Source organism: Oncorhynchus keta, unplaced genomic scaffold, assembly GCF_023373465.1.
Source record: "Oncorhynchus keta strain PuntledgeMale-10-30-2019 unplaced genomic scaffold, Oket_V2 Un_contig_2037_pilon_pilon, whole genome shotgun sequence".
NCBI classification, from domain to species: domain Eukaryota; kingdom Metazoa; phylum Chordata; class Actinopteri; order Salmoniformes; family Salmonidae; genus Oncorhynchus; species Oncorhynchus keta.
In genome coordinates, this window is record NW_026281971.1 from 21901 (window position 1) to 47500 (window position 25600).

Genomic DNA, 25600 nt, shown 5'->3' on the forward strand with positions numbered 1-25600 from the left:
CAATCACAGCTCCCCTGCCAAGGATGGAACCTGCAGAGAGGGAACACAAGTAACACACACACACACACCACACACACACACCCACACACACACACACACACACACACACACACACACACACACCCAGGAAGGGCAGCTGCAGTGACACAGGGTTCAAGGCTGGACCAGCACACACCTCTACACACACCCTACCCTCTGCCTTCTTCTTCTCACCCTGACAGTCACCCTGTCTGACCTGGGGTCCCAGGACACAGTCCTGCACTCTTCACTCACCCTGACAGTCTTCTGTCTGAGGGGGTCCCAGGAAACAGTCCTACACCCTCAGACCTTCTCTCCCTGACAGTCTTCTGTCTGCCCTGGAGGACCCAGGAAACAGTCCTGCTCTCTTCTTCTCTCCCTGACAGTCTTCTGTCTGACCTGGAGGACCCAGGAAACAGTCCTACTCTCTTCTTCTCTCCCTGACAGTCTTCTGTCTGACCTGGAGGTCCCAGGAAACAGTCCTGCTCTTTCTGCTTCCTTCTCTTGTGTGAAAGAGTCACAGGTGACCTCCTCCTCTGGCCTGTCTGCAACAGCTACCAGTTGGACCAGGGGAGGGAGACACAGACAGAGACAGAGAGAGACACCCTAGGGACAGGGGGACACACCCTAGAGAGAGAGAGAGACAGAGGGAGACCCAGTCAGACAGGTGAGAGGGACAGAGAGAGAGAGAGAGGAGACAGTGGAGAGGGAGAGACACACAGAGACACACACCCTACACAGGGAGAGGGACAGGGAGAGAGAGAAACCCAGTGGAAAGGACTCACAACACACACCCTACACACAGGTTAATGAACCACTAACAGTCCTCTGGTTAATGAACCACTAACAGTCCTCTGGTTAATGAACCACTGACAGTCCTCTGGTTAAAGAACCACTGACAGTCCTCTGGTTAAGAACCACTGACAGTCCTCTGGTTAATGAACCACTAACAGTCCTCTGGTTAATGAACCACTGACAGTCCTCTGGTTACAGAACCACTGACAGTCCTCTGGTTAATGAACCACTGACAGTCCTCTGGTTAAAGAACCACTGACAGTCCTCTGCTGGGTTACAGAACCACTGACAGTCCTCTGGTTAATGAACCACTGACAGTCCTCTGGTTAATGAACCACTGACAGTCCTCTGGTTAATGAACCACTGACAGTCCTCTGGTTAATGAACCACTAACAGTCCTCTGGTTAAAGAACCACTAACAGTCCTCTGGTTAATGAACCACTGACAGTCCTCTGGTTAAAGAACCACTAACAGTCCTCTGGTTAATGAACCACTGACAGTCCTCTGGTTAAAGAACCACTAACACACCCTCTGGTTAAGAACCACTAACAGTCCTCTGGTTAAAGAACCACTGACAGTCCTCTGGTTAAGAACCACTGACAGTCCTCACACTGGGTTAAAGAACCACTACAGTCCTCTGGTTAATGAACCACTAACAGTCCTCTGGTTAATGAACCACTAACAGTCCTCTGGTTAAAGAACCACTGACAGTCCTCTGGTTAATGAACCACTAACAGTCCCTCTGGTTAATGAACCACTGACAGTCCTCTGGTTAATGAACCACTAACAGTCCTCTGGTTAAAGAACCACTGACAGTCCTCTGGCTGGGATAAAGAACCACTGACAGTCCTCTGGTTAAAGAACCACTGACAGTCCTCTGGTTAAAGAACCACTGACAGACCTCTACTGGTTAAAGAACCACTGACAGTCCTCTGGTTAATGAACCACTGACAGTCCTCTGGTTAAAGAACCACTGACAGTCCTCTGGTTAAAGAACCACTGACAGTAAGAACCACTAACAGTCCTCTGGTTAATGAACCACTGACAGTCCTCTGGTTAAAGAACCACTAACAGTCCTCTGGTTAAAGAACCACTGACAGTCCTCTGGTTAAAGAACCACTAACAGTCCTCTGGTTAAAGAACCACTGACAGTCCTCTGGTTAAAGAACCACTAACAGTCCTCTGGTTAAAGAACCACTGACAGTCCTCTGGTTAAAGAACCACTAACAGTCCTCGGCTGGGTTAAAGAACCACTGACAGTCCTCTGGTTAATGAACCACTAACAGTCCTCTGGTTAATGAACCACTGACAGTCCTCTGGAACCACTAACAGTCCCTCTGGTTAATGAACCACTAACAGTCCTCTGGTTAAAGAACCACTAACAGTCCTCTGGTTAAAGAACCACTAACAGTCCTCTGGTTAATGAACCACTAACAGTCCTCTGGTTAAAGAACCACTGACAGTCCTCTGGTTAATGAACCACTGACAGTCCTCTGGTTAAAGAACCACTGATTGTCCTCTGGTTAAAGAACCACTGACAGTCCTCGGCTGGGTTAAAGAACCACTGACAGTCCTCTGGTTAATGAACCACTGACAGTCCTCTGGTTAATGAACCACTGACAGTCCTCGGCTGTGGTTAAAGAACCACTGACAGTCCTCTGGTTAAAGAACCACTAACAGTCCTCTGGTTAATGAACCACTGACAGTCCTCTGGTTAATGAACCACTGACAGTCCTCTGGTTAAAGAACCACTGACAGTCCTCTGGTTAATGGACCACTGACAGTCCTCGGCTGGGTTAAAGAACCACTGACAGTCCTCTGGTTAAAGAACCACTAACAGTCCTCTGGTTAATGAACCACTGACAGTCCTCTGGTTAATGAACCACTGACAGTCCTCTGGTTAATGAACCACTGACAGTCCTCTGGTTAATGAACCACTAACAGTCCTCTGGTTAATGAACCACTGACAGTCCTCTGGTTAAAGAACCACTGACAGTCCTCTGGTTAAAGAACCACTGACAGTCCTCTGGTTAATGAACCACTGACAGTCCTCTGGTTAATGAACCACTGACAGTCCTCTGGTTAATGAACCACTAACAGTCCTCTGGTTAATGAACCACTGACAGTCCTCTGGTTAATGAACCACTAACAGTCCTCTGGTTAATGAACCACTGACAGTCCTCTGGTTAAAGAACCACTGACAGTCCTCTGGTTAAAGAACCACTGACAGTCCTCTGGTTAATGAACCACTGACAGTCCTCTGGTTAAAGAACCACTGACAGTCCTCTGGTTAATGAACCACTGACAGTCCTCTGGTTAAAGAACCACTGACAGTCCTCTGGTTAAAGAACCACTGACAGTCCTCTGGTTAATGAACCACTGACAGTCCTCTGGTTAAAGAACCACTGACAGTCCTCTGGTTAATGAACCACTGACAGTCCTCTGGTTAAAGAACCACTGACAGTCCTCTGGTTAATGAACCACTAACAGTCCTCTGGTTAATGAACCACTGACAGTCCTCTGGTTAATGAACCACTAACAGTCCTCTGGTTAAAGAACCACTGACAGTCCTCTGGTTAAAGAACCACTGACAGTCCTCTGGTTAATGAACCACTGACAGTCCTCTGGTTAATGAACCACTGACAGTCCTCTGGTTAAAGAACCACTAACAGTCCTCTGGTTAATGAACCACTGACAGTCCTCTGGTTAAGAACCACTGACAGTCCTCTGGTTAAAGAACCACTGACAGTCCTCTGGTTACTCTGAACCACTGACAGTCCTCTGGTTAAAGAACCACTGACAGTCCTCTGGTTAAAGAACCACTGACAGTCCTCTGGTTAAAGAACCACTGACAGTCCTCTGGTTAAAGAACCACTAACAGTCCTCTGGGTTAAAGAACCACTGACAGTCCTCTGGTTAATGAACCACTAACAGTCCTCTGGTTAAAGAACCACTGACAGTCCTCTGGTTAATGAACCACTAACAGTCCTCTGGTTAAAGAACCACTGACAGTCCTCTGGTTAATGAACCACTAACAGTCCTCTGGTTAAAGAACCACTGACAGTCCTCTGGTTAAAGAACCACTGACAGTCCTCGGCTGGTTAAAGAACCACTGACAGTCCTCTGGTTAAAGAACCACTGACAGTCCTCTGGTTAATGAACCACTGACAGTCCTCTGGTTAATGAACCACTGACAGTCCTCTGGTTAAAGAACCACTAACAGTCCTCTGGTTAAAGAACCACTGACAGTCCTCTGGTTAAAGAACCACTGACAGTCCTCTGGTTAATGAACCACTGACAGTCCTCTGGTTAAATGAACCACTGACAGTCCTCTGGTTAATGAACCACTGACAGTCCTCTGGTTAAAGAACCACTGACAGTCCTCTGGTTAAAGAACCACTGACAGTCCTCTGGTTAATGAACCACTGACAGTCCTCTGGTTAAAGAACCACTGACAGTCCTCTGGTTAAGAACCACTGACAGTCCTCTGGTTAATGAACCACTGACAGTCCTCTGGTGAACCACTGACAGTCCTCTGGAACCACTGACAGTCCTCTGGTTAAAGAACCACTAACAGTCCTCTGGTTAAAGAACCACTGACAGTCCTCGGCTGGGTTAAAGAACCACTGACAGTCCTCTGGTTAATGAACCACTGACAGTCCTCTGGTTAAAGAACCACTGACAGTCCTCTGGTTAAAGAACCACTGACAGTCCTCTGGTTAATGAACCACTGACAGTCCTCTGGTTAAAGAACCACTGACAGTCCTCTGGTTAATGAACCACTGACAGTCCTCTGGTTAAAGAACCACTGACAGTCCTCTGGTTAAAGCACCACTAACAGTCCTCTGGGCTGACAGTCCTCTGGTTAAAGAACCACTGACAGTCCTCTGGTTAATGAACCACTGACAGTCCTCTGGTTAAAGAACCACTGACAGTCCTCTGGTTAAAGAACCACTGACAGTCCTCTGGTTAAAGAACCACTGACAGTCCTCTGGTTAAAGAACCACTGACAGTCCTCTGGGCTGGGTTAAAGAACCACTGACAGTCCTCTGGTTAAAGAACCACTGACAGTCCTCTGGTTAAAGAACCACTGACAGTCCTCTGGTTAAACCACCACTAACAGTCCTCTGGTTAAAGAACCACTGACAGTCCTCTGGTTAAAGAACCACTGACAGTCCTCTGGTTAAAGAACCACTAACAGTCCTCTGGTTAATGAAACCACTGACAGTCCTCTGGTTAATGAACCACTAACAGTCCTCTGGTTAAAGAACCACTGACAGTCCTCGGCTGGTTAAAGAACCACTGACAGTCCTCTGGTTAAAGAACCACTGACAGTCCTCTGGTTAAAGAACCACTGACAGTCCTCTGGTTAAAACCACTGTCCTTGGTTAAAGAACCACTGACAGTCCTCTGGTTAATGAACCACTAACAGTCCTCTGGTTAAAGAACCACTGACAGTCCTCCTCTGGGTTAAAGAACCACTGACAGTCCTCTGGTTAAAGAACCACTAACAGTCCTCTCTGGTTAAAGAACCACTAACAGTCCTCTGGTTAAAGAACCACTGACAGTCCTCTGGTTAAAGAACCACTAACAGTCCTCTGGTTAAAGAACCACTGACAGTCCTCAGAGTTGGCTGGTTAAAGAACCACTGACAGTCCTCTGGTTAAAGAACCACTGACAGTCCTCTGGTTAAAGAACCACTGACAGTCCTCGTTAAGAACCACTGGTTAAAGAACCACTGACAGTCTTCTCTGGTTAAAGAACCACTGACAGTCCTCTGGTTAAAGAACCACTGACAGTCCTCTGGTAAAGAACCACTGACAGTCCTCGGCTGGTTAATGAACCACTGACAGTCCTCTGGTTAATGAACCACTGACAGTCCTCTGGTTAAAGAACCACTGACAGTCCTCTGGCTGGGTTAATGAACCACTGACAGTCCTCTGGTTAAAGAACCACTGACAGTCTTCTCTGGTTAATGAACCACTGACAGTCCTCTGGTTAATGAACCACTGACAGTCCTCTGGTTAATGAACCACTGACAGTCCTCTGGTTAAAGAACCACTGACAGTCCTCTGGTTAAAGAACCACTGACAGTCCTCTGGTTAAAGAACCACTGACAGTCTTCTCTGGTTAAAGAACCACTGACAGTCCTCTGGTTAAAGAACCACTGACAGTCCTCGGCTGGGTTAAAGAACCACCACTGACAGTCCTCTGGTTAAAGAACCACTGACAGTCCTCTGGTTAAAGAACCACTGACAGTCCTCGGCTGTAACCCTCTGGTTAAAGAACCACTGACAGTCCTCTGGTTAAAGAACCACTAACAGTCCTCGGCTGGGTTAAAGAACCACTAACAGTCCTCTGGTTAAAGAACCACTAACAGTCCTCTGGTTAAAGAACCACTGACAGTCCTCGGCTGGGTTAAAGAACCACTGACAGTCCTCGGCTGGGTTAAAGAACCACTGACAGTCCTCGGCTGGGTTAAAGAACCACTGACAGTCCTCTGGTTAAAGAACCACTGACAGTCCTCTGGTTAAAGAACCACTGACAGTCCTCTGGTTAAAGAACCACTAACAGTCCTCGGCTGGGTTAAAAGCACCGCTTTGTGTTTGATTGAAAGGCAGGGTGTTCCTAATCAAAACACTTGCGTGAGAAGTGAAGGAACGTCACTCCTGAACAAGGCCTTCTTTTGATGTCCCAACGAACATGACGGAAGGACCACCATCTTTCTTTCATTAATCCAGATTTCCGTGCGCTGCCTTTTCCCCCTCTCTCAGCACATGAGGAGCTAGGAGAGAACCAGATGACCTTAGTGCTACCTTTGAGCTGGGCTACAAGTTAAGGGAACGTGTTAGTACTTCCAGCTGGGGTACCATATGAGTTGGCTGGACTTAACCAGTTGATTCTATAGGAGCTGTGTGTAAAGAGTCAGAGAGGTGGTATCTTCTGGCTGGACTTCCAGATGATTCTATAGGAGCTGTTGGTGTAAAGAGTCAGAGAGGTGGTATCTTCTGGCTGGACTTCCAGATGATTCTATAGGAGCTGTTAAAGGTGTAAAGAGTCAGAGGTGGTATCTTCTGGCTGGACTTCAGATGATTCTATAGGAGCTGTGTGTGAGTCAGAGAGGTGGTATCTTCTGGCTGGACTTCCAGATGATTCTATAGGAGCTGTGTAAAGAGTCAGAGAGGTGGTATCTTCTGGCTGGACTTCCAGATGATTCTATAGGAGCTGTGTGTAAAGAGTCAGAGAGGTGGTATCTTCTGGCTGGACTTCCAGCTGATTCTATAGGAGCTGTGTAAAGAGTCAGAGAGGTGGTATCTTCTGGCTGGACTTCCAGATGATTCTATAGGAGCTGGTTGTGTAAAGAGTCAGAGAGGTGGTATCTTCTGGCTGGACTTCCAGATGATTCCAGTTGATTCCATTGAGCTGTGTAAAGAGTCAGAGAGGTGGTATCTTCTGGCCTGGCCCAGATGATGGTACCATTGAGCTGGTGTAAAGGTCCCGGTTAGGTGGTGCCATTGAGCTGGCTGGGACTTCCACCATTGAGCTGGGTGCCCATTCTGGCTAGGAGCTGTGTAAAGACCATCAGAGCTGGCTGGCCCGGGTATCCATTGGCTGGACTTAACCCGGTTGGATGATTCTGTCCTGGCTAGTACCATTGAGCATTAACCATTGAGCTGGTAAGTTGAGAGTCATTGAGAGGTGGTATCTTCTGGCTGGTGGACCTTGACAGATGATTTAGGAGCTGTTGTAAACCATTGAGCTCAGAGAGGTGGTATCTTCTGGTTGGATATTTGATTGTAACTATAGGAGCTGGTGTAAGAGCTCAGTAGCTGGGCTGGCCCGGTTGGTGAACCATTAACAGCTGGTTGGATATCACTGGCCCAGTTGGTTAAAGAACCAGCTGGCTGGCCCGAGTTTGTCACTACCATTGAGCTGGGCTGGCCCAGCTGGTAGGAGAACCATTGACACCGGTTGTCATTAACCAGCCGGTTGGTGGTACCATTGAGCTGGGCTGGCCAGTACCTGGTTGGTGGTGCCATTGAGCTGGGCTGGCTCTGGTTGGTGCCATTGCCATTGAGCTGGGTAACATTGAGCTGCCCTGGTTGGTGGTACCATTGAGCTGGTAACTCTGTCTTCGGTTAATATTTTGTATTGTAACTCTGTCTTCTATTAATATTTAGGTACGGTACTCTGTCTCCTGAGCTGGGCTGTCTCCTGTTAATATTTAGTGCCATTGAGCTGTCTCCCCTGGTTCTATTAATATTGAGCTGGAACTCTGTCTTCTGTTAATATTTTGTATTACGGTAACTCTGTCTTGTGTTAATATTTAGTATTACTGGTAACTCTGTCTTCTGTTAATATTTAGTTTTACTGGTAACTCTGTCTTCTGTTAATATTTAGTATTACGGTAACTCTGTCTTCTGTTAATATTTAGTATTACGGTAACTCTGTCTTCTGTTAATATTTTGTATTACGGTAACTCTGTCTTCTGTTAATATTTAGTTTTACGGTAACTGTCTCCTGTGACAGTCTCCTGTTAATATTTAGTTTTACGGTAACTCTGTCTTCTGTTAATATTTAGTTTTACGGTAACTGTCTCCTGTCTCTCTCCTGTTAATATTTAGTTTTACGTAACCCTGTCTTCTGTTAGTTTTTTAACCAGCGGAGCTGAACGTGGAGCTGTCCCGGCCCCTGAAGGTGAACCCTACGCTGGTGAAACTGGAGCAGACCAAAGCCTACCTGAGGAGGGTCCTACCTCATCACTACTGGGAGTCTCCCAAACCCCCTCCACCCCTCATTCCTCCCCCAGTAGGACCTCGACCTCCTCTCCCCTCGTCCCGACCCCTCCCACCTCAGCTCTCTAAGATCCCTGGCACCCTTCCACAAGGTGTCCCTCCGCACCGCCCAGATCGTGGTTGTCATGGAGACCGAGTCGCACCATGCCCGGCCCAGCCTGTCCTGGTCGGTGTCGGCTATGAAGGGTACCATAAACATGAAGACTGGGCCCAAGCCAGACGGTAAAGAGCCTTAAACATTTATCTGCCCTGTTGACTTTTTACAGTTGAAACAGCAGCTCCCCCTTTCTCTTCTCCTCCCTCACACTTCATCCCTCTCTCTTCTCCTCCTTCGCACTTCATCCCTCTCTCTTCTCCTCCCTCACACTTCATCCCTTCTCTTCTCCTCCCTCGCACTTCATCCCTCTCTCTTCTCCTCCCTCACACTTCATCCCTTTCTCTTCTCCTCCCTCACACTTCATCCCTCTCTCTTCTCCTCCCTCACACTTCACCCCTCTCTCTTCTCCTCCCTCACACTTCATCCCTCTCTCATCACCCCCTCACACTTCAACCCTCTCTCATCACCCCACTCACACTTCACCCCTCTCTCATCACCCCACTCGCACTTCATCCCCTCTCTTCTAACCCCTCTCTCTTTCTCTCCCTCTCTTCTCTCCCCTTGGTTAGGAGAGATATCACACCTTAGTGAAGGGAACATTAACCAGCTGGTTAGGAGAGATATCACACCTTAGTGACATTAACCAGCTGGTTAGGAGAGATATCACACCTTAGTGAAGGGAACATTAACCAGCTGGTTAGGAGAGATATCACACCTTAGTGACATTAACCAGCTGGTTAGGAGAGATATCACACCTTAGTGACATTAACCAGCTGGTTAGGAGGGAACATTAACCAGCTGGTTAGGAGAGATATCACACCTTAGTGAAGGGAACATTAACCAGCTGGTTAGGAGAGATATCACACCTTAGTGACATTAACCAGCTGGTTAGGAGAGATATCACACCTTAGTGAAGGGAACATTAACCAGCTGGTTAGGAGAGATATCACACCTTAGTGACATTAACCAGCTGGTTAGGAGAGATATCACACCTTAGTGGAGGGAACATTAACCAGCTGGTTAGGAGAGATATCACACCTTAGTGGAGGGAACATTAACCAGCTGGTCACCCCTTTTTAGGAGAGATATCACACCTTAGTGACATTAACCAGCTGGTTAGGAGAGATATCACACCTTAGTGACATTAACCAGCTGGTTAGGAGAGATATCACACCTTAGTGACATTAACCAGCTGGTTAGGAGAGATATCACACCTTAGTGACATTAACCAGCTGGTTAGGAGAGATATCACACCTTAGTGAAGGGAACATTAACCAGCTGGTTAGGAGAGATATCACACCTTAGTGACATTAACCAGCTGGTTAGGAGAGATATCACACCTTAGTGACATTAACCAGCTGGTTAGGAGAGATATCACACCTTAGTGACATTAACCAGCTGGTTAGGAGAGATATCACACCTTAGTGAAGGGAACATTAACCAGCTGGTTAGGAGAGATATCACACCTTAGTGACATTAACCAGCTGGTTAGGAGAGATATCACACCTTAGTGAAGGGAACATTAACCAGCTGGTTAGGAGAGATATCACACCTTAGTGACATTAACCAGCTGGTTAGGAGAGATATCACACCTTAGTGAAGGGAACATTAACACCTTAGTGAAGGGAACATTAACCAGCTGGTTAGAGAGATATCACACCTTAGTGACATTAACCAGCTGGTTAGGAGAGATATCACACCTTAGTGAAGGGAACATTAACCAGCTGGTTAGGAGAGATATCACACCTTAGTGACATTAACCAGCTGGTTAGGAGAGATATCACACCTTAGTGACATTAACCAGCTGGTTAGGAGAGATATCACACCTTAGTGAAGGGAACATTAACCAGCTGGTTAGGAGAGATATCACACCTTAGTGACATTAACCAGCTGGTTAGGAGAGATATCACACCTTAGTGAAGGGAACATTAACCAGCTGGTTAGGAGAGATATCACACCTTAGTGACATTAACCAGCTGGTTAGGAGAGATATCACACCTTAGTGAAGGGAACATTAACCAGCTGGTTAGGAGAGATATCACACCTTAGTGAAGGGAACATTAACCAGCTGGTTAGGAGAGATATCACACCTTAGTGACATTAACCAGCTGGTTAGGAGAGATATCACACCTTAGTGAAGGGAACATTAACCAGCTGGTTAGGAGAGATATCACACCTTAGTGAAGGGAACATTAACCAGCTGGTTAGGAGAGATATCACACCTTAGTGACATTAACCAGCTGGTTAGGAGAGATATCACACCTTAGTGACATTAACCAGCTGGTTAGGAGAGATATCACACCTTAGTGAAGGGAACATTAACCAGCTGGTTAGGAGAGATATCACACCTTAGTGAAGGGAACATTAACCAGCTGGTTAGGAGAGATATCACACCTTAGTGACATTAACCAGCTGGTTAGGAGAGATATCACACCTTAGTGAAGGGAACATTAACCAGCTGGTTAGGAGAGATATCACACCTTAGTGACATTAACCAGCTGGTTAGGAGAGATATCACACCTTAGTGACATTAACCAGCTGGTTAGGAGAGATATCACACCTTAGTGAAGGGAACATTAACCAGCTGGTTAGGAGAGATATCACACCTTAGTGACATTAACCAGCTGGTTAGGAGAGATATCACACCTTAGTGAAGGGAACATTAACCAGCTGGTTAGGAGAGATATCACACCTTAGTGACATTAACCAGCTGGTTAGGAGAGATATCACACCTTAGTGACATTAACCAGCTGGTTAGGAGAGATATCACACCTTAGTGACATTAACCAGCTGGTTAGGAGAGATATCACACCTTAGTGAAGGGAACATTAACCAGCTGGTTAGGAGAGATATCACACCTTAGTGACATTAACCAGCTGGTTAGGAGAGATATCACACCTTAGTGACATTAACCAGCTGGTTAGGAGAGATATCACACCTTAGTGACATTAACCAGCTGGTTAGGAGAGATATCACACCTTAGTGAAGGGAACATTAACCAGCTGGTTAGGAGAGATATCACACCTTAGTGACATTAACCAGCTGGTTAGAGAGATATCACACCTTAGTGAAGGGAACATTAACCAGCTGGTTAGGAGAGATATCACACCTTAGTGACAGCGAACATTAACCAGCTGGTTAGGAGAGATATCACACCTTAGTGACATTAACCAGCTGGTTAGGAGAGATATCACACCTTAGTGGCATTAACCAGCTGGTTAGGAGAGATATCACACCTTAGTGACATTAACCAGCTGGTTAGGAGAGATATCACACCTTAGTGAAGGGAACATTAACCAGCTGGTTAGGAGAGATATCACACCTTAGTGACATTAACCAGCTGGTTAGGAGAGATATCACACCTTACTGAAGGGAACCATTAACCAGCTGGTTAGGAGAGATATCACACCTTAGTGACAGCGAACATTAACCAGCTGGTTAGGAGAGATATCACACCTTAGTGACATTAACCAGCTGGTTAGAGAGATATCACACCTTAGTGAAGGGAACATTAACCAGCTGGTTAGGAGAGATATCACACCTTAGTGACATTAACCAGCTGGTTAGGAGAGATATCACACCTTAGTGGAGGGAACATTAACCAGCTGGTTAGCTGGAGAGATATCACACCTTAGTGAAGGGAACATTAACCAGCTGGTTAGGAGAGATATCACACCTTAGTGACATTAACCAGCTGGTTAGGAGAGATATCACACCTTAGTGAAGGGAACATTAACCAGCTGGTTAGGAGAGATATCACACCTTAGTGACATTAACCAGCTGGTTAGGAGAGATATCACACCTTAGTGACATTAACCAGCTGGTTAGGAGAGATATCACACCTTAGTGGAGGGAACATTAACCAGCTGGTTACCTTAGGAGAGATATCACACCTTAGTGAAGGGAACATTAACCAGCTGGTTAGGAGAGATATCACACCTTAGTGACATTAACCAGCTGGTTAGGAGAGATATCACACCTTAGTGAAGGGAACACAGTCTTGGTGAGGGCCCTTAAAGATCTCATCAAGCCTGTCTGTCTGTCTCCTAGTACCGTGCTGAGGGCCCTTAAAGATCTCATCAAGCCTGTCTGTCTGTCTCCTAGTACCTTGGTGAGGGCCCTGACCTTAAAGATCTCATCAAGCCTGTCTGTCTGTCTCCTAGTACCGTGCTGAGGGCCCTTAAAGATCTCATCAAGCCTGTCTGTCTGTCTCCTAGTACCTTGCTGAGGGCCCTTAAAGATCTCATCAAGCCTGTCTGTCTGTCTCCTAGTACCTTGGTGAGGGCCCTTAAAGATCTCATCAAGCCTGTCTGTCTGTCTCCTAGTACCTTGGTGAGGGCCCTTAAAGATCTCATCAAGCCTGTCTGTCTGTCTCCTAGTACCTTGGTGAGGGCCCTTAAAGATCTCATCAAGCCTGTCTGTCTGTCTCCTAGTACCTTGCTGAGGGCCCTGAATTTAAAGATCTCATCAAGCCTGTCTGTCTGACTCCTAGTACCTTGCCTGAGGGCCCTTAAAGATCTCATCAAGCCTGTCTGTCTGTCTCCTAGTACCTTGCTGAGGGCCCTTAAAGATCTCATCAAGCCTGTCTGTCTGACTCCTAGTACCTGGCTGAGGGCCCTTAAAGATCTCATCAAGCCTGTCTGTCTGACTCCTAGTACCGTGCTGAGGGCCCTTAAAGATCTCATCAAGCCTGTCTGTCTGACTCCTAGTACCTTGCTGAGGGCCCTTAAAGATCTCATCAAGCCTGTCTGTTTGACTCCTAGTACCTTGGTGAGGGCCCTTAAAGATCTCATCAAGCCTGTCTGTCTGACTCCTAGTACCGTGCTGAGGGCCCTTAAAGATCTCATCAAGCCTGTCTGTTTGACTCCTAGTACCTTGGTGAGGGCCCTTAAAGATCTCATCAAGCCTGTCTGTCTGTCTCCTAGTACCTTGCTGAGGGCCCTTAAAGATCTCATCAAGCCTGTCTGTCTGTCTCCTAGTACCTTGCTGAGGGCCCTGACCTTAAAGATCTCATCAAGCCTGTCTGTCTGTCTCCTAGTACCTTAGTACCTTGCTGAGGGCCCTGACCTTAAAGATCTCATCAAGCCTGTCTGTCTGTCTCCTAGTACCTTGCCAGAGGGCCCTTAAAGATCTCATCCAGCCTGTCTGTCTGTCTCCTAGTACCTTGCTGTCTGTGGCTATAATCCTTCTCAACATATTTCTCTGTCTGACAGCGATACTACCAAACCACCAAACAACACAAGAGGTTAAAATACTCCCAATGAAAGATTTGTAGAGTCCAAGCCCCTGTCATGTGACCTGGGTGAGGCGTAGCTGGGAAGTTAATGGTCTCTGTGGTTTTGTTTCGCCACAACAAAGTCCTCCTGAATAGAACACAGGAAACGGACCATGATGCATCACTGTTGTGTTCTCCGATCCGTAACCACAACGTTACCATGGAGGAATGACTTGTTCCTGGCCAGGCAAGATATTTTCTGTTTCCCAAATGGCACCTTCTTCACTACGTAGTGCACTACTCCATAGGGCTCTGGTCTAAAGTAGTGCACTACCCCATAGGGCTCTGGTCTAAAGTAGTGCCCTACCCCATAGGGCTCTGGTCTAAAGTAGTGCCCTACCCCATAGGGCTCTGGTCTAAAGTAGTGCCCTACCCCATAGGGCTCTGGTCTAAAGTAGTGCCCTACCCCATAGGGCTCTGGTCTAAAGTAGTGCCCTATCCCATAGGGCTCTGGTCTAAAGTAGTGCCCTACCCCATAGGGCTCTGGTCTAAAGTAGTGCCCTACCCCATAGGGCTCTGGTCTAAAGTAGTGCCCTACCCCATAGGGCTCTGGTCTAAAGTAGTGCCCTACCCCATAGGGCTCTGGTCTAAAGTAGTGCACTACCCCATAGGGCTCTGGTCTAAAGTAGTGCCCTACTCCATAGGGCTCTGGTCTAAAGTAGTGCACTTTATAGGAAATAGGGTGATATTTCGGACCCTAGTTCCTGTGTCCTCCAATACTGAGACCAGAGGGCTGAACCTCTCTTAACAGTTAGGATAATGTTCTCAGACCAGTCCTGACCAGACCTCTCTGACTAAACCTCTCTGACTAACCCTCTCTGACTAACCCTCTCTGACTAAACCTCTCTGACTAAACCTCTCTGACCAGACCTCTCTGACTAAACCTCTCTGACTAAACCTCTCTGACTAAACCTCTCTGACTAAACCTCTCTGACTAAACCTCTCTGACCAGACCTCTCTGACCAGACCTCTCTGACTAAACCTCTCTGACTAAACCTCTCTGACTAAACCTCTCTGACTAAACCTCTCTGACTAAACTCTCTGACTAAACCTCTCTGACTAAACCTCTCTGACCGGACCTCTCTGACTAATCCTCTCTGACTAAACCACTCTGACTAAACCTCTCTGACTAATCCTCTCTGACTAAACCTCTCTGACCGGACCTCTCTGACTAAACCTCTCTGACCAGACCTCTCTGACTAAACCTCTCTGATTAAACCTCTCTGACCGGACCTCTCTGACTAAACCTCTCTGACTAAACCTCTCTGACTAAACCTCTCTGACTAAACCTCTCTGACTAAACTCTCCAAACCTCTCTGACTAAACCTCTCTGACTAAACCTCTCTGACTACCAGACCTCTCTGACTAAACCTCTCTGACTAAACCTCTCTGACTAAACCTCTCTGACTAAACCTCTCTGACTAAACCTCTCTGACCGGACCTTTCTGACTAAACCTCTCTGACCGGACCTCTCTGACTAAACCTCTCTGACTAAAACTCTCTGACTCTGACCAGAACCTCTCTGACTAAACCTCTCTGACTAAATACTCTCTGACTAAACCTTCTCTCTGACCGGACCTCTCTGACTAAACCTCTCTGACTAAACCTCTCTGACCGGACCTCTCTGACCAGACCTCTCTGACTAAACCTCTCTGACTAAACCTCTCTGACTAAACCTCTCTGGCTAAACCTCTCTGACTAAACCTCTCTGACTAAACCTCTCTGACTAAATCTCTCTGACTAAACCTCTCTGACTAAACCTCTCTGACCGGACCTCTCTGACTAAACCTCTCTGGCTAAACCTCTCTGACTAAACCTCTCTGGCTAAACCTCTCTGACTAAACCTCTCTGACTAAACCTCTCTGACTAAACCTCTCTGTTTCTGCTGTTTTTATTGTTTCTTCATCACCATGTGGTGTTTTGATGTTTCCAGAAGGTTTGTCAGGGTTTCCTCCCTATAAGCTGTGTTGAGACAAGAAGCCAGAGCAGCAAGTCTCTCAGATCCCCTTTCCGTTTCTCCGTTTCTCCGTTTCTCCGTTTCTCCGTACGCACGTAAACCACCGGCCGCCAAGAACAACGGCTGTCGTGTACATCAAGAAGACCTGTCACGTTATGGTCGGTACCAGAACCAGAGAGTTCTGTTACAACACACTGACACGGTATGGTTGGTACCAGAACCAGAGAGTTCTGTTACAACACACTGACACGGTATGGTTGGTACCAGAACCAGAGAGTTCTGTTACTGTTACAACACACTGACACGGTATGGTCGGTACCAGAACCAGAGAGTTCTGTTACAACACACTGACACGGTATGGTTGGTACCAGAACCAGAGAGTTCTGTTACAACACACTGACACGGTATGGTCGGTACCAGAACCAGAGAGTTCTGTTACTGTTACAACACACTGACACGTTATGGTCGGTACCAGAACCAGAGAGTTCTGTTACAACACACTGACACGGTATGGTCGGTACCAGAACCAGAGAGTTCTGTTACAACACACTGACACGTTATGGTCGGTACCAGAACCAGAGAGTTCTGTTACAACACACTGACACGTTATGGTTGGTACCAGAACCAGAGAGTTCTGTTACTGTTACAACACACTGACACGTTATGGTCGGTACCAGAACCAGAGAGTTCTGTTACAACACACTGACACGTTATGGTCGGTACCAGAACCAGAGAGTTCTGTTACAACACACTGACACGTTATGGTCGGTACCAGAACCAGAGAGTTCTGTTACAACACACTGACACGTTATGGTTGGTACCAGAACCAGAGAGTTCTGTTACTGTTACAACACACTGACACGGTATGGTCGGTACCAGAACCAGAGAGTTCTGTTACTGTTACAACACACTGACACGTTATGGTCGGTACCAGAACCAGAGAGTTCTGTTACTGTTACAACACACTGACACGTTATGGTCGGTACCAGAACCAGAGAGTTCTGTTACAACACACTGACACGTTATGGTCGGTACCAGAACCAGAGAGTTCTGTTACTGTTACAACACACTGACACGGTATGGTCGGTACCAGAACCAGAGAGTTCTGTTACAACACACTGACACGTTATGGTCGGTACCAGAACCAGAGAGTTCTGTTACAACACACTGACACGTTATGGTCGGTACCAGAACCAGAGAGTTCTGTTACAACACACTGACACGTTATGGTCGGTACCAGAACCAGAGAGTTCTGTTACAACACACTGACACGTTATGGTCGGTACCAGAACCAGAGAGTTCTGTTACTGTTACAACACACTGACACGGTATGGTCGGTACCAGAACCAGAGAGTTCTGTTACAACACACTGACACGTTATGGTCGGTACCAGAACCAGAGAGTTCTGTTACAACACACTGACACGTTATGGTCGGTACCAGAACCAGAGAGTTCTGTTACAACACACTGACACGTTATGGTCGGTACCAGAACCAGAGAGTTCTGTTACTGTTACAACACACTGACACGGTATGGTCGGTACCAGAACCAGAGAGTTCTGTTACTGTTACAACACACTGACACGTTATGGTCGGTACCAGAACCAGAGAGTTCTGTTACAACACACTGACACGTTATGGTCGGTACCAGAACCAGAGAGTTCTGTTACTGTTACAACACACTGACACGTTATGGTCGGTACCAGAACCAGAGAGTTCTGTTACAACACACTGACACGTTATGGTCGGTACCAGAACCAGAGAGTTCTGTTACAACACACTGACACGTTATGGTCGGTACCAGAACCAGAGAGTTCTGTTACAACACACTGACACGTTATGGTTGGTACCAGAACCAGAGAGTTCTGTTACAACACACTGACACGTTATGGTCGGTACCAGAACCAGAGAGTTCTGTTACTGTTACAACACACTGACACGTTATGGTCGGTACCAGAACCAGAGAGTTCTGTTACAACACACTGACACGGTATGGTCGGTACCAGAACCAGAGAGTTCTGTTACAACACACTGACACGTTATGGTCGGTACCAGAACCAGAGAGTTCTGTTACAACACACTGACACGGTATGGTTGGTACCAGAACCAGAGAGTTCTGTTACTGTTACAACACACTGACACGTTATGGTTGGTACCAGAGCCAGAGAGTTCTGTTACAACACATTGACACGTTATGGTCGGTACCAGAACCAGAGAGTTCTGTTACTGTTACTACACACTGACACGTTATGGTTGGTACCAGAACCAGAGAGTTCTGTTACTGTTACTACACACTGACACGTTATGGTCGGTACCAGAACCAGAGAGTTCTGTTACAACACACTGACACGGTATGGTTGGTACCAGAACCAGAGAGTTCTGTTACTGTTACAACACACTGACACGTTATGGTCGGTACCAGAACCAGAGAGTTCTGTTACTGTTACAACACACTGACACGGTATGGTCGGTACCAGAACCAGAGAGTTCTGTTACAACACACTGACACGTTATGGTCGGTACCAGAACCAGAGAGTTCTGTTACAACACACTGACACGTTATGGTCGGTACCAGAACCAGAGTTCTGTTACTGTTACAACACACTGACACGTTATGGTCGGTACCAGAACCAGAGAGTTCTGTTACAACACACTGACACGTTATGGTTGGTACCAGAACCAGAGAGTTCTGTTACTGTTACAACACACTGACACGTTATGGTCGGTACCAGAACCAGAGAGTTCTGTTATCACACTGACCGTTAGTACAGGATGGATGGACTGACACGTTATGGATGGTACCAGAACCAGAGAGTTGTTACTGTTACAACACACTGACAGTATGGTTGGTACCAGAACCAGAGAGTTCTGTTATCAACACACTGACAGGGATGGATGGGTAGGGAGAACCAGAGAGTTCTCAACCTCTATTGGGCCAATAACAGGACATGGGTAGAAAGGCATATTGGGGTCTGGAAACTCTGAGAGTCACTTCTGTTCACTGAACATAGGGGGTTAGAGGGGGTGGGGAGGGAACGGGAGAGGACAGAGATTCTCTGGGGGGGGACAGAGTTTCTCTGGGGGAGGAACCAGGGAGGACAGAGTTTCTCTGGAGGGGGAGGGACCAGAACGGGGGAGGACAGAGTTTCTCTGGGGTTACAACAGAGTTTCTCTGGGGGAGGACAGAGTTTCTCTGGGTTAGGACAGAGTTTCTCGGGGGGGTACCAGGACCAGATTTTCTCTGGGGGAACACACTGACAGTTTCTCTGGGGGGAACCAGAGTTTGTTCTGGGGGAGGACACTGACAGTTTCTCTGGGGGGGAGGACAGTTCTGTTTCTCTGGGGGGGACAGAGTTTCTCTGGGGGGGACAGAACCAGAGAGTTTCTCTGGGGGAGGACAGACAGTTTCTCTGGGGTACCAGAACCAGAGTTTCTCTGGGGGGGACACTGACACGTTTCTATGGGGGGAGGACAGAGTTTCTCTGGGGGGACAGAGTTTCTCTGGGGGGAGGACAGATTTTCTCTGGGGGAGGACAGAGTTTCTCTGTTACAACACAGAGTTTCTCTGGGGGAGGACAGAGTTTCTCTGGGGGAGGACAGAGTTTCTCTGGGGGGAACCAGAGAGTTCTGTTACAACACAGACAGTTTCTCAGAACCAGAGGGGGAGGACAGAGTTTCTCTACAACACAGGACAGAGTTTCTTGGTCTGGGGGAGGACAGAGTTTCTCTTACAACACAGAGTTTCTCTGGTACCAGAACCAGAGTTTTCTTTCTCTACAACACAGGACAGAGTTTCTCTGGGGGGAGGACAGAGTTTCTCTACAACACATCTGACACGCTTTTAAACCCATCTGAACAGATGTTCTATAGGGTTTCTTCAGATAAAATGATTGTCAAATATTTTAATTAAAACCTCAACAATTTGCACTTGTTTACTCAAATCTACATAACTCCGCAGTGAGAACATTCTGACGCTGTGGCCGGCTGATTTTCAACAGCTTTTCAGCTTTCATCCATTTCTGATGTGTTGCCTTTTATAAACACAGTTTCAACAGAGGAGCATGGGGAAAAGATGAGAAAGGGGACGAGATGGGGGACCAGAGAGTTCTGGAAACAGGGAGAGAGGGGGAGGGAGGGAGAGACCAGAACCAGAGAGTTCTGGGAGGGAACACACTGACAGTTAGGGGAGGGAGGGACCAGAACCAGAGGGAGTTCTGGGACAACACACTGAGGGACGTTAGAGGTCGGGACCAGAGGGACCAGAGAGTTCTGTTACAGGGACAGAGGGACGAGGGAGGGGGACCAGAACCAGAGAGTTCTGTTAGAGAGAAAGGGATGGAGATGGGGAGGGCGAGAGAGGGAGAGAGTTCTGTTAGAGAGGGAGAGGGAGAGGGAGTTAGGGATGGAGAGAACCAGAGAGTTCTGTTACAAGGGGGAGAGGGAGAGGGGTACCAGAGACCAGAGAGGGATGGGAGGGGACACTGAGAGAGGGAGAGAGAGAAAGGGATGGAGAGTTCTGGGCGAGAGAGGGAGAGGGAGAGAGGGAAGGGGACAGAGAGTTGTGTTTTCTATGACACGTTATGGTGGTACCAGAACCAGAGAGTTCTGGGGGTTACAACTGGGGAAGCTAATCCCTGGTTGGAGGAGGATGACAGCTCTTTAGCTGTGGGGTTCTGACATCTCGCCTGTCGAGAAGAGATTTATCACTAAGTGATTCTGTTGTTGACTATAAACACCATGTCCTCTTGGTGCAGAACCTCATGTTCACTAGTCAGGCTGATGGTCATGGAGACCCACTGAGATGTAGATGTTCCTGTAATCTCTAGATGTTTCTCGTGGTCTCTAGATGTTTCTAGATGTTTCAACGTGGTCTCTAGATGTTTCTCGGCGTCTCTAGATGTTTCTGTTAGTCTCTAGATGTTTCTCGTCGTCTCTAGATGTTTCTGTGGTCTCTAGATGTCTCTAGAAGTTTCTCGCTGTCTCTAGATGTTTCTCATCGTCTCTAGATGTTTATGGTGGTCTCCAGATGTTTCTCATTGTCTCTAGATGTTTCTAATCGTCTCCAGATGTTTCTCATCATCTCTAGATGTTTCTCATTGTTTCTAGATGTTTCTCATCATCTAGATGTTTCCTGTCTGTCTGTCCTATACCACAGCAAGGTGTGTGAATAGCCAGGACAGTCTGTTGCCTCATGGTCCTGGGTGGCAGGACATTATATCACCAGTCTGTTGTCTCATGGTCCTGGGTTCTGGCAGGACATTATATCACCAGTCTGTTGTCTCATGGTCCTGGGTGGCAGGACATTATATCACCAGAGTCTGTTGTCTCATGGTCCTGGGTAGCAGGACATTATATCACCAGTCTACTGTGTTTGGTTACTGTTACAAGTGTGACACGGAATCCAGGTCGGCAATGTCAGAACCAGAGAGTTCTCTCCTCCTGCAGCATGCCACTTTCCACACCAAGTCCTGCCCAGTCACAAGGACACTGACAGTTGTTGACCAGAGTCAGAGCACTTTCTTGCTGTTCACACTGCGTTATGGTCAGATAAATGCAACAAAAGAGTGACTGATTCTGTTTCCACAAGTGTTCTATAATTACACTATTAGTTTTTGCATCTTACTAACCACGTTTCCATCCAGTTATCATGACAGCTGTGATGGAAGCAGGAAGTGTCAGTACAATTTTATTTGAGATTAATTATGTGCAAATATTGATATAACAACAATCATATCGGAGTAAACTTGGAGTAACTGTGGTCTGGGTAGCAGGACATTATATCACCAGTCTGTTGTCTCATGGTCCTGGGTGGCAGGACATTATATCACCAGTCTGTTGTCTCATGGTCCTGGGTGGCAGGACATTATATCACCAGTCTGTTGTCTCACAGTCCCTGCCTCCCCCTGCCTCTCTCTCACACACAGTCCCTGGGGGGGGGGCCTCCCCCTGCCTCCCCCTGCCTTTCTCTCACACACAGTCCCTGCCTCCCCCTACCTCTCTCTCACACACAGTCCCTGCCTCCCCCTGCCTTTCTCTCACACACAGTCCCTGCCTCTTTCTCTCACACAGTTTCCCTGACAGAGTTTCTCTCTCACACACAGTCCCTGCCTCCCCTGCCTCTCTCTCAGGGGGGAGGACACAGTCCCTGCCTCCCCTACCTCTCTCTCACACACAGTCCCTGCCTCCCCTGCCTCTCTCTCTGGGGGGGACACACAGTCCCTGAGTCTTCTCTCTCTCCACAGTCCCTGCCTCTCTCTCTCTCACACAGTCCTGCCTCCCCCTGCCAGAGTGCCTTCTCTCTCACACACAGTCCCTGCCTCCCCCAGAGTTCTCTCTGGGGGGGGACACAGTCCCTGCCTCCCCCTGCCTCTCTCTCTCTCACACAGTCCCTGCCTTCTCTCTCTCACACACAGTCCCTGCCTCCCCCTACCTCTCTCTCACACACAGTCCCTGCCTCCCCTGCCTCCCCCTGCCTTCGGTAACATGCTGAAGTCTTGGCTCAGCTCTTCAGGATCCATTTCATTTCGTTTGGCCCGTGCCTCCCAGTGAGATAGTTTTCCAAACTCAAAACACATGAAGTGGATAGAGACACAGAGCTGCAGAGCCACCTTAAATCCCCTGGCAACAACAGCTGGCCTTTAGTGGTCCTGGGACATAACAGATGGGGTGTTGGGTGTTTCTGCTCTGATGGCTCTGATGGTCTCAGTCTAATGGCTGTACATAATGGAACTGACTGTCCTGTGTGTCTCCATACCCTCCAGAGACCTATGGCTTTAACATAATGGACCTGACTGTCCTGTGTGTCTCCATACCCTCCAGAGACCTATGGCTTTAACATATGGGACCTGACTGCCCTGTGTGTCTCCATACCCTCCAGAGACCTATGGCTTTAACATAATGGACCTGACTGTCCTGTGTCTCCATACCCTCCAGAGATATATGGCTTTAACATATGGGACTGACTGCCCTGTGTGTCTCCATACCCTCCAGAGACCTATGGCTTTAACATATGGGACCTGACTGTCCTGTGTGTCTCCATACCCTCCAGAGATATATGGCTTTAACATATGGGACCAGACTGCCCTGTGTGTCTCCATACCCTCCAGAGACCTATGGCTTTAACATATGGGACTGACAGCCCTGTGTGTCTCCATACCCTCCAGAGATATATGGCTGTACATAATGGACCTGACTGCCCTGTGTGTCTCCATACCCTCCAGAGACCTATGGCTTTAACATATGGGACTGACTGCCCTGTGTGTCTCCATACCCTCCAGAGATATATGGCTTTAACATATGGGACCAGACTGCCCTGTGTGTCTCCATACCCTCCAGAGATATATGGCTTTAACATATGGGACTGACAGCCCTGTGTGTCTCCATACCCTCCAGAGATATATGGCATTAACATATGGGACCTGACTGCCCTGTGTGTCTCCATACCCTCCAGAGATCTATGGCTTTAACATAATGGACCTGACTGTCCTGTGTGTCTCCATACCCTCCAGAGATATATGGCTTTAACATATGGGACCAGACTGCCCTGTGTGTCTCCATACCCTCCAGAGATATATGGCTTTAACATAATGGACCAGACTGCCCTGTGTGTCTCCATACCCTCCAGAGATATATGGCTTTAACATAATGGACCTGACTGTCCTGTGTGTCTCCATACCCTCCAGAGATATATGGCTTTAACATAATGGACCTGACTGTCCTGTGTGTCTCCATACCCTCCAGAGATCTATGGCTTTAACATAATGGACCTGACTGCCCTGTGTGTCTCCGTACCCTCCAGAGACCTATGGCTTTAACATATGGGACTGACTGCCCTGTGTGTCTCCATACCCTCCAGAGATCTATGGCTTTAACATAATGGGACTGACTGCCCTGTGTGTCTCCATACCCTCCAGAGATCTATGGCTTTAACATAATGGGACTGACTGCCCTGTGTGTCTCCATACCCTCCAGAGACCTATGGCTTTAACATATGGGACCTGACTGCCCTGTGTGTCTCCTACCCTCCAGAGACCTATGGCTTTAACATATGGGACTGACTGCCCTGTGTGTCTCCATACCCTCCAGAGACTATGGCTTTAACACAGGACCTGACGGCCCTGTGTGTCTCCGTACCCTCCAGAGATATATGGCTTTAACATATGGGACCTGACTGCCCTGTGTGTCTCCATACCCTCCCAGAGACCTATGGCTTTAACATAGGACCTGACTGCCCTGTCTGTCTCCATACCCTCCAGAGACCTATGGCTTTAACATATGGGACTGACTGCCCTGTGTGTCTCCATACCCTCCAGAGATATATGGCTTTAACATATGGGACCTGCGGCCCTGTGTGTCTCCACCCTCCAGAGATATATGGCTTTAACATAATGGACCTGACTGTCCTGTGGTCTCCATACCCTGGCCAGAGATCTATGGCTTTAACATATGGGACCAGACTGTCCTGTGTGTCTCCATACCCTCCAGAGATCTATGGCTTTAACATAATGGACCTGACTGTCCTGTGTGTCTCCGTACCCTCCAGAGACCTATGGCTTTAACATATGGGACTGACTGCCCTGTGTGTCTCCATACCCTCCAGAGACCTATGGCTTTAACATAATGGACCTGACTGTCCTGTGTGTCTCCATACCCTCCAGAGATATATGGCTTTAACATATGGGACCAGACTGCCCTGTGTGTCTCCATACCCTCCAGAGATATATGGCTTTAACATATTGGGACTGACTGCCCTGTGTGTCTCCGTACCCTCCAGAGATCTATGGCTTTAACATAATGGGCCTGACTGCCCTGTGTGTCTCCATACCCTCCAGAGATATATGGCTTTAACATATGGGACCAGACTGCCCTGTGTGTCTCCATACCCTCCAGAGATATATGGCTTTAACATAATGGACCTGACTGCCCTGTGTGTCTCCGTACCCTCCAGAGACCTATGGCTTTAACATAATGGACCTGACTGCCCTGTGTGTCTCCATACCCTCCAGAGATATATGGTTTTAACATAATGGACCAGACTGCCCTGTGTGTCTCCATACCCTCCAGAGACCTATGGCTTTAACATATGGGACTGACAGCCCTGTGTGTCTCCATACCCTCCAGAGATATATGGCTGTACATAATGGACCTGACTGCCCTGTGTGTCTCCATACCCTCCAGAGACCTATGGCTTTAACATATGGGACAGACTGCCCTGTGTGTCTCCATACCCTCCAGAGATCTATGGCTTTAACATAATGGACCAGACTGCCCTGTGTGTCTCCGTACCCTCCAGAGACCTATGGCTTTAACATATGGGACTGACTGCCCTGTGTGTCTCCATACCCTCCAGAGATCTATGGCTGTACATAATGGACCTGACTGTCCTGTGTGTCTCCATACCCTCCAGAGACCTATGGCTTTAACATATGGGACCTGACTGCCCTGTGTGTCTCCATACCCTCCAGAGATCTATGACTTTAACATATGGGACTGACTGCCCTGTGTGTCTCCATACCCTCCAGAGATATATAGCTTTAACATATGGGACCTGACTGCCCTGTGTGTCTCCATACCCTCCAGAGATATATGGCATTAACATATGGGACTGACTGCCCTGTGTGTCTCCATACCCTCCAGAGACCTATGGCTTTAACATATTGGACT

General features: G+C 47.7%; 3 long non-coding RNA genes across 10 annotated transcripts; all 3 read right to left on the bottom strand.

Moving 5' to 3' along the window:
• Window positions 1-9275: 9275 nt before the first annotated feature.
• On the bottom strand, window positions 9276-11299 carry LOC127920720 (uncharacterized). Its single transcript, XR_008107103.1, has 3 exons — window positions 10969-11299; window positions 9921-10258; window positions 9276-9744 (listed from the first exon to the last, which is right to left on the bottom strand). It is a non-coding gene; the product is annotated as an uncharacterized LOC127920720 (long non-coding RNA).
• Window positions 11300-12927: 1628 nt separating this feature from the next.
• Window positions 12928-15278, bottom strand: LOC127920719 (uncharacterized). 8 transcript variants are annotated; one of them, XR_008107099.1, is made up of 4 exons: window positions 13870-15278; window positions 13707-13747; window positions 13257-13269; window positions 12928-13088 (listed from the first exon to the last, which is right to left on the bottom strand). It is a non-coding gene; the product is annotated as an uncharacterized LOC127920719 (long non-coding RNA). The 8 variants fall into 8 exon arrangements; XR_008107100.1 differs by lacking the exon at window positions 13257-13269 and adding an exon at window positions 13419-13431; XR_008107095.1 differs by lacking the exon at window positions 13707-13747 and adding an exon at window positions 13774-13814.
• A 7182-nt stretch (window positions 15279-22460) lies between these two features.
• Window positions 22461-24669, bottom strand: LOC127920723 (uncharacterized). Its single transcript, XR_008107134.1, has 3 exons — window positions 24541-24669; window positions 24448-24483; window positions 22461-22666 (listed from the first exon to the last, which is right to left on the bottom strand). It is a non-coding gene; the product is annotated as an uncharacterized LOC127920723 (long non-coding RNA).
• Window positions 24670-25600: the final 931 nt, after the last annotated feature.